We start from the raw sequence: 9,528 nt of genomic DNA on the forward strand, positions 1-9,528 counted from the left end.
AAAAGGGGATAGGATATTATTAGTCTTAAGATGTTGGAATAACTGGTTAAAAATGATTTTCTCAAAGACTTTGACAGTAGAGCAGATGATGGATATGGGTCTAAGCACCTGAGAAGCAAGTTTAATATATCTGGCTTCAATCCCATCAAGACCAGCACCACTGCTTGAATTTAGCTCTTTCATAGCAGATAGGACATCTGTAGGTGTAATTTTCTTAAAGGTAAAATGAATATGCTGAGAGAGTTCATTATGACAGTGGTTGTAATGAGATTCATCAGGAATATGACCAGAGAGAACAGAGGAGAAATGCCGAGTGAAGACCTGGGCAATAGCGTAAGAGTCATGGATAAAGTGTTAGCAACTCTAATTTGGTTTATATGATGTTTATTATTTGTATTTAAAATTGTTTTAATATTGCTCCAAAACCTTTTAGGGTCTTTGAAATTATTAGACTTAGAGTTCCTACAATAATCAGATTTTGCATTGCGGGTTAAGGTCTTAGAGAGATTTCTTAATTGCCTATAGGCCTCCCAATCTCACTTTTGTGAGTTTATAAATCTTTTTTGTATTTTTGTGGAAGGTGTTTTATATTTACAGATTACACATTTACACACAGATTGTCGATCTGTTCACACACATAATTGAATGTGTGTGTAAGAACACACAGTGTAGTATGTCGGGGAAAAAGTCATAGTACAGTATGCCAGAAAAATGTCATTGTATAGTGTGCCGAAAATGTCAAAGTGCATCATGCTAAGAAAGAAATGACATAGTATAGTACATACCTGTGGATATTCTCATTTATCCAGGTCATAGTTGTCTCAAGGCAATTGAATCGAACACAACTGGACCTAGTTTTGTCTTAGAAGATGTTTCACCTCTTATCCAAGAGGCTTCATCAGTTCATGCTTGTCTGACTGGGCTGGAACTAGTGTGGAAACAAAACAGGTATTTAACCTGGGTTTTTTTTGTCTGGGGTATCTGAAAAACTCAGGAGGATCTTCAACAAACACCACATCCCTGTGTATTTCAAACCCAGTATCACACTCAGACAAAGACTGGTACATCCAAAAGACCGTACACCACACACCCAGAAGAGCAACCTGGTGTACGCTGTCCAATGCAGCGAGGAATGCCCAGACTTGTACATTGGTGAAACAAAACAAACACTAAACAAACGCATGGCCCAACACAGAAGGGCTAACTCGTCAGGGCGAGACTCAGCTATCTATTTACACCTCAAGGAGAAAGCACACTCCTTTGAAGACAGCAACATGCACATTTTGGACAGGGAAGACAGATGGTTTGAAAGAGGTGTAAAAGAAGCCATCTATGTGAAATTGGAAAAACCATCTCTCAACAGAGGAGGAGGTCTGCGACACCACCTATCCCCCACCTATAATGCTGTCCTTTCATCCTTGCCCAGGAGACTTAACAGCTTAACCTCTAAAAACAATGGTCGTTCACAAATGGCCTCATGTGACTCTAACGAGTCCAACGACCACCGTTGCAGCAGGAGTTTCAACGACCGTCGTTGACACGCCATTGGAGCACTAACGAACCAATGACATCATTGGCCTTGTGAAGACTTGTTTTTAGTTCCAGCCTAGTCAGACAAGCATGAACTGATGAAGCCTCTTGGATAAGAGGTGAAACGTCTTCCAAGACAAAACTAAGTCCAGTTGCGTTTGATTCAATTGCCTTGAGAGTATAGTACATAAAAAAATGTCATAGTGTAGTATGAAAATCATAATATGTAAGAAAAAAGTCAAAGTATATGGCACAAAATCTTAGTATGCCAAAAATGTTTAAATACAGCATGCTAAAAACAAAAGTCATAGCAAAGTATGTCAAAATAAAAGTCACAGTGTAGTATGCCCAAAAATGACATGGTACAGGATGCCAAAAAATGTGATAGTGTAGTAAAGAAAACAAAGTTTTGTGAAAGCAAAACAAAATCAAAAACACAATATTCACCAAAATGACACCATTTATCTGCCAGAAACTGTAAAAACAGAAATCACTGTTAGATTATCAAATTTCCGACTGTAATTGGACGCATCACGTGTGACAAATGCTTCTGTAAAAACATTTAAATAAATAAATGTGAGCTTGAAATAGTGATATTGAATAAACTGTTTGTACAAACTGTTAATTAAACTGAGGCTTTTTTCAACTCCAGGTTTCTGTCTTCAACTTTTAACTTTCAGACATCAAAAGCTAAGTTATAAAAATCTATTATATGGTGGAGGGAGGTTGGTGGATTTTCCCCCAGTAACTCAGGGAGGCTCGAAAAAAATATTTGGAGCTTCAGGGAGGGTAAAAAAAAAAAAAAGTTGCACCCAGTCACCCCTTCCTCTGATAAATAAAGAACAGTCCCTAAAGTTCTATAGATCCCCCATTCAACTTTTCTATTCAAGCAACTTGAAAAGAACTCATTACTTCCTGGCGGGAAATGTTCTTCCTTAGCAACAGTAACTTAGAGGGGCGGGGCTTATAACAGGAAGGCTCCTTACGACTCAGCCCAGGACACCAGAGTCCATGAGAGAGGAGGAGCAGGAGGAGCAGTAGAGGAGCGGGATGGAGGAGGACAAGCAGAACCCGGAGCACCGGAGCAACAAGGTCCGGAGAAGACAAGCAGCAGGCTCGTCCTCTGATAGCAGCGATGTTGAGGTGAGTGTTGATGACGTCATGGATAAAAAGGGCTTGACAGCAGCCACACTAAAGACACGAGGAAGAGTCTCGAGGCTCCGTGGATCATCCGCTCATTCTCTGGTTCCACATCACATCTGGAGAAAGGAAATGTAACAAAGCAAAAAGGTGTTTATGTCTCCGTGTTTCCTGTTTTCATCTTTAACTCACTCAGAGTAAAGAAACACTTGAGACGGTCTGTGTTGCAGGGTATTTTCCCGCGCAGTGCGTCGCGTGTTCTCGCGAGAGCTCACAGAAGAAACAATCGGCTCGTTGGAGATTTAAAGAAAATGAACAGCAGCAAGGATGAAATGAAAATGTAAGAGACTTAAACATGACTTCATACAGGTCTTTAAGGGACTGATTATTTTTAGATCATATCTTAATGGACGATAAATAATTCTTCAGTTCATTTTTAAAGCAAAATATGGAGGCTTTACAGTTTTTCCATTTGCAATGGTGTATATGATATTTAGCCATGATAAAAATAAATGCTCAATAGTTTCGGGTTCTCTTGAACAAAATACACATAAGGATTTACTTGAAAATGAAATCTTTGTGGTAAAGTTTCAGCAGCTGGATAAACATTGTTTACAATTCTAAAGTGAACGTCTTTTACTTTTGGTGAAATTGGCCATTTAAGATAATGGAAACATTTATTAATTAAAATGTTCCCGTTATGGATTATTCTTACTTTTGAAAATCAGAAAACAATTTGAATTTCAAAACATTAGCAATGACTTTGTTATTACATTTCTTGTCACCAACATACACTTCACCAATCTTTATTTCAGGCAACTTAATAACCACATGTGAATATGTAAGAGTGCTTTGTGTCATGTGTTTGAAAGGAAGTGGAATGGCTTTACAAATTGGACTGAACTCTCTGACGGAGCATTTTAAATGAAACTTTTCTCCAAATGAATCACATTGAATAAAGATAAAAAAGAAATAGACATAATTTATAATGTAACTGTTTTCAATAGGTCTTTAACTTGCTTATAATGCAGGAATGAAATATGTTGCCCTTAGAACATAACCATACCAACTTACTGGGCTTTAAATTTTGTCTTATGAAGTATTATCAGTTTAAATTCTCATCAAATGTAATGAAACCATGTATATTTTGACAAAGTGCTTGAATATTACCTTGCTGAAAATATCAGTTATGGGTCAATTCTGTGTCCCTCAGTAAGTGCGTAGCCTTCTTTGAGAAAGGCTCTTTTCCCATTTCTTCTGGCTTCTTGCACCTTGGGCCACAGCTTAGCCGGGGCTTCACGATCCTCCTTTGAAAAGTCCTCCTTGAACTGAATGTTCATCTCTTTGCAGACTCTCGCCTCTCTGGATTTTTTCCATATCTCATCTTGAATAGTTGGCATTGTGAACTGTATGATTATTGGTCTGGGCATTTTGTTGGTAGTGGCGTCATTCTTCTTTCCCAAGCGATGTACTCTGAAACGCAATATATTTTTAGACAGTTATCGTACCATGAAAATCTAATACCGTGGCAGCCCTAGTGTGCTCGGATTTATTTGGCACAGCAGTCATAATAATTTTGTTTTAATTGAAGCTCACTCCTGACATTAACTGCTGGTGTTCTTCACCACTGTTTTGGAAGAAGGAAATAATGGGAGCAACAGGGGGACCAGCTTTGAGAGTCACATTGTCTTTGTGAATAAGTGCTGCACAGTGGATCTGATTTATGACAAATGGTTTATTTGAGTTATGAAAAGTAACTGATAAATATGTAAAGAAATGAGAAAAGACTTTGGTGTGGCAGTTAGCCTGTACAGTCATGGGGGAGACATAAGCACAAGTCAAGAATCTCAGGTCCAACCCAAAACCACTAAACCACTAAATTATGGAGAGAAGTATCAGTGAGAGTCGCATTGATAAGTAGTATTGGTATCAATTCCTATCAAAAAGTCAAAACCTAAATAAAAACTATTCTGTAAGTTATTTATCATAACATTTGTTGGTGGTAATGCATTAGTCAGACATTGTGGGTTATGTTTGGCAGACATGCTTTAAATGTTATTTATGGTTTTAGTTGGCTCGCTGCACTGTGACAACTCATTAACTCTTTTTCTGTTTGTTGCTATAGGAACAGAGAGGAAGAGAGGAACTTATACGTCACCACCGTGACAAATCCTTCACAACATCTGGATCTTTAAAAATTCATCAAAGAGTTCAATCTGGAGAGAAACCATACAGCTGTGACCAACATGGCTTAAAAAATCACCACCGTGTTCACACTGCAGAGAAGTTGCAAAGCACGTCCCTTGAAACTCACCATAGAATTCACACAGGAGAGAAGCCGTACAGCTGTGACCTATGTGGCACAGCCTTTGCGCAGTCAGGGCCCTTAAAACGCCACCAACGTATTCACACAGGAGAGAAACCGTACAGCTGTGATCAATGTGGCAAAGCCTTTGCACTGTCAGGGACCTTAAAAAAACACCAACGTATTCACACAGGAGAGAAACCGTACAGCTGTGATCAATGTGGCACAGCCTTTGCGCAGTCAGGGCCCTTAAAACGCCACCAACGTATTCACACAGGAGAGAAACCGTACAGCTGTGATCAATGTGGCACAGCCTTTGCACAGTCAGGGCCCTTAAAACGCCACCAACATATTCATACAGGAGAGAAACCATACCGCTGTGATCAATGTGGCAAAGCCTTTGCACTGTCAGGGACCTTAAAACGCCATCAACGTATTCACACAGGAGAGAAGCCGTACTGGTGTGACCAATGTGGAAGATTATTTGCTCGGTGCAGTATTTTGAGAACCCACCAATGCCAGCATGCAGGAGAGAACCCGTACAGCTGTGACTAGTGTGAGAAAGCTTTTATTGAATGGTATGATCAAAAAATCCACCAACGTGTTCACACCAGAGAGAACCCGTCCTAATGTGACCAATGTTGGTAGTGACATTAAAGCCAACAAATGTGTTTACCCTGCATTGTTTTGGACATTTTCAGGGCCAGGCAAACATTTTCCTCCTGCCTCCTCCCCATGCCCTGATAGCTGTGTTGATATCTTACTTTTGTCACTTATTATTTTTATCTGTTTTTTGGTTCAACTGTAACCCTATGTTGGACCACCAGATTCCTCCCTGCAGGACTCCCATGTGTGAGATCCCTGTTTCCGTTGTCATGGCGAGGTGCTCCAGGTCTGATCCATCAGGTTCTGTTGACTCACTGTTAGTCTGGCCCCTCCCCTTGGACCACTTTGCCTCTCAAGACCCGACCAGGAGCAATGGCTGGGACACCACAGCTCCCAGTATGACAGGGACATGAAAACCCCTCCACAATGTTCAGGTTTCCAGCTCAGACTGTTTGCTCCTGTTGATGACATCAGGATTCCAACGTCTTCTGACCTCTGAGCATCATTATTATTAAAGTGATGCTGCCTCATTAAACCAGGCAAGGTCCTTGAACACAGTCTCCATCAAACTCTGTGAAAATCTGTAGTTTATTTAGCCCATCAGCAGAAAGAAGAAAGAAGTGATACGACCACGCTGGTTATCTCCACTCAGTCTCAGGGTTCTGAAGCTTCAGGCTCTAACTTCTTGTTTCAGTGCGTATGTAGAAAACTTAGTATCAACGTAGGAAAGGATGACTCGCACACAGAACAAATACAGATTTAGACTCAAGTCTGAGATTTTTAGAATCTCAGTTGCAGGGCTGCACAGACTGTGAAGACGTGTAAATCTTTCAGACCAAGTTGGACTTTAAAGATTCTGCACTGAGGAAAGTCCAACAACAGCAGTAAACAGGAAGCTGCTGCTGACATTGGGTGAAAATGCAACCAAGAAGACGCTGCTGTGTCTGCAGACAACACAATAGCAGCAGAGAAGCAAAGAGTACATGCACTAGATGTGTTCAGGACAACAGAACGTTGTTTGCACAGACAGTTTGACTCTTGAAATACAAATCGATGAAGACTGGAGAAACTGTTTCCTTTTTTTGTATCGATCCTGTTGACGCTAGGATCGATCTTCAAAATGAAAATGTAGTATCGAGATATCCATCGGAAAAGGCTGTCTGACTGTAAGGTAAAGATTCAAGATTGAAGATAAACTTTATTGTTGCACAAAGTAGGAAATTTATCTTGGGCTCTTCACACACGCTGCAGTCATAAAAATACAACATTAACGAAGCACAAAAAGTCAGGAAATTTGTGTTTGGCAGATTATTTCTTTGTTGTAATGAAGCTTCTTGGCAGTAAATCTTGGAAACCGTTCGAAAGCCTGTTTATTTCCCTTTTAATGGTGCCACATTTGTAAGGAACATGCATTTGTGGGATGAGCAGCAGAGCTGAGTATGTGGGTTGTGCCCATGAAAGATTTGCCAAATCTTCCCTGCCAATGCCAAACAGCTTCTTTTTTTTTTTTTTTTTTTTTTTGCTATTGACTCTTGTTTTGAGCTTCTGGTACCCCCAGGTGCTGACAATCAGGTGCCAATCACCTATGAGCAAGAAGCATAGTTACAACAAAGAAATAATCTACCAAACACACAAAGAGTGGTGAAAATATCCTAAATATAACGTATGCGTAAACTGATCATGTATTTTTTTGTATGAGCCTTTTTATGTGGCTAAAACAAACTCACTGAGGCAAAGTTTGCACAGCGCTGGATGATTTTAATGTTTGTAATGCGAGGATTTTCTCCCTGCAAGTTCTTGTAAATAAAAATTGTGATTTGGTCTATAGCGTGTTCATTCTTTGGTTTCACTCTAACGCCTGTTTACATCCTGTTGTGTCAGCAAATGTGATTGTTGCTGTTGAACTTGTTTCCTGTCAGGGTCTCTGCTGTAATAATCGGAGCTGTTTTTAATGTTGGACACAAAGAGACGCTCTGACTTGTCATCTCAAACTGTTTCCATCTGTCAGTGTTTGTTGAGCTGTTCTGATTAACATTAACATTTATTTACACTAATGTAAAGCAGCGTGTTGCCATGACAACAACACCATCACTCAGTTTCTCATTATGAAGTTTCTTGTCAATTTCAAACTAGTGTTTTTATTATTATTTTCTGCTGCCATAGCAACAGTAACTGCTGCACGTTGGTATGAAAGGACATGAAATGGCAGATAAGGGAGCAGAGAAGACCACAAAAAAATAACTACTGATACGACACTTAGCTCCAGAGAAAAAAACAACAGAAATCGGGAGTGTGATTAAACAGAGACTGAAGGAAAGGTGGGGAAGCACTGGGAGGAAAAGAGGAAAGGACGGTGGTTTAGAATTGGCTTGATTTCTTTAACAAACATGGGATGAAGGCTATGAGCAATGAAGGAAGAAATTACCCAAAAAATAGCAAATATGAGAAAAAAAGAAAATTAAAAACAAGAAAATTTGTTATTATTATAATAATTCTGTAACACAATTTTAAAATGTAAGAATGATGATAATTATAGTTTTCCCCATGCTAAAAATCCATTTCTATATTAATTAATTAATGTATTCATTTATTTGCAATATTTGGACATTTTTCACCTGTTTCTTTTTTACCCCCCAAAATCGCACCAGTTTGCTCAGAGTTTAAAGCTTAAATACACAGCTCAAGAAAAGTGATGTCACTCCAGGTTTTAAAGGGTTGACAGAATTCAAAGGGGATTCAGAGAAATGAGACGTACAAGAAGGAGAGAAGAAATAATAATATCAAGACCTGGATTTACTGTTCAAAATATGCAAACATAACACAGAGATGTGATCACTGTGGGTAAGAAGAGACAGTACAGCCTGTTATGTACTGTCAGAAACATGAAGATGAAAGAAGGCGACTGATTCAAAACCTGAAAAGATATTTTACAGAAGAACTCAGGGAATTAATCTGATTACTATTATTTATCTAAAAGAAATTATTATGATTGAGAAGACATGAGCTTTTTGTTGCTGTTTTTTTTTTTTTTTTCCAAATTTATTTATTATTATAAACTGGATTATTATAGATTTCAGTCCACACTCCGCACCAGTAGATGGCGGTAATGCCACATGACATTGTTTGCCAACCACCAATAAACCTCAAAGAAGAAGCAGCAGGAAAAGGGAGGAGAAGAAGAAGAAGACGAAGTGCCATATAGATTTATTAATTGCTTCTTCAAACTTAGCTAGAATTGGTGAATGGGATGTAATGGATAAACACAGTCTGGGTAGCAATCATTATCCAATTATTTGCAGGTTTGGTAGGGATTTGAGGAGAGAAGTGGAAGAGAAAGTTCCTAAGTATAATTTTTCTAAAGCTAAATGGGATAAATTCCAGGAGAGTGCCTGAAGCTCAATTGGAGAGGTTGATAGTGAGGATTCTGTGGACAATTGAAATGCTGTGATTAGCTTCAGGTTCCATGAGGCTGCTCTGTGTTCCATTCCTGTGAAGCAGGCACCTAGGCCTCGTATGCTGGTTCCATGGTGGAATTAAGAGTGTGACGAAGCCGTAAGGAATAGGAATGTAGCATATAGAAGATTAAAAAAGTATCCAATAATGTTTAATGCAACAGAGTATAAAAGACTAAGGGCAGTGGCAAGAAGAGTTATTAAAGAGGCGAAGAGATGTAGTTGGAGGAAATTTTGTGGTACACTAGGTCCTGAGACTCCAGTAAGGCAGCTGTGGTCAGCTGTACGTAAAATGTCAGGGGTATATAAAAGCAGATCAATTCCTGTGTTACGGAAAGGAGAGACTGTAGCAGTTTCTAATAAAGAAAAAGCAGTGCACAGTTCAGGGAGCCTGGGAGTTGAGAGATGTAGGAAGAGGACAGAGGTGATGACAGTTAACCAGTGGAAATTGGAGGGGAGTTTAGATAATGATAATCCCATTAATCTGTTTTTTAC

The 9,528-nt window shown here is 39.3% G+C and overlaps 1 pseudogene; it reads left to right on the top strand.

Annotated features, from left to right (window-relative positions):
* Positions 1-2,580: 2,580 nt before the first annotated feature.
* Positions 2,581-5,605, top strand: LOC125884279 (zinc finger protein 239-like; annotated as a pseudogene).
* Positions 5,606-9,528: the final 3,923 nt, after the last annotated feature.

This window comes from Epinephelus fuscoguttatus, linkage group LG23 (genome assembly GCF_011397635.1).
Source record: "Epinephelus fuscoguttatus linkage group LG23, E.fuscoguttatus.final_Chr_v1".
In the NCBI taxonomy this organism is placed as follows: Eukaryota; Metazoa; Chordata; class Actinopteri; order Perciformes; family Serranidae; genus Epinephelus; species Epinephelus fuscoguttatus.